This window comes from Sinocyclocheilus anshuiensis, unplaced genomic scaffold, assembly GCF_001515605.1.
Source record: "Sinocyclocheilus anshuiensis isolate Anshui unplaced genomic scaffold, SAMN03320099.WGS_v1.1 scaffold487, whole genome shotgun sequence".
Lineage (NCBI taxonomy): Eukaryota > Metazoa > Chordata > Actinopteri > Cypriniformes > Cyprinidae > Sinocyclocheilus > Sinocyclocheilus anshuiensis.
Window position 1 is genome coordinate 1938134 of NW_015548240.1, and position 327 is coordinate 1938460.

At 34.6% G+C, this 327-nt stretch overlaps 1 protein-coding gene across 1 annotated transcript in view; it reads right to left on the minus strand.

The window, feature by feature from the left end:
* macrod2 (mono-ADP ribosylhydrolase 2) overlaps positions 1 to 327 on the minus strand; it is a 606396-nt gene that overhangs the window by 217849 nt on the left and 388220 nt on the right. The gene's annotated exons all lie outside the window — the stretch shown is intronic.

Genomic DNA, 327 nt, shown 5'->3' on the forward strand with positions numbered 1-327 from the left:
TATATATATATATATCAAATAAATACTGTTCTTTTGAACTTACTATTCACCAAAGAATCCTGAAAAAAAAAATAAATCAAAAAAATAAAATTATCAGGGTTTCCACAAGAATATTAAGCAGCACAACTGTTTTCAGCATTGATTATTATAAGAAATGTTTCTTGCGCACCAAATCAGCATATCTGAATGATTTCTAAAGGATTGTGTGACACTGAAGACTGGAGAGTAGAGGTCTACATGGGTCCAAAAATGCGTACCCGAACCCGAAGAGACCCGTAAATGTGCTACACTGAACCGACCCGGACCCGTCTATTATTTTGAAAGTTG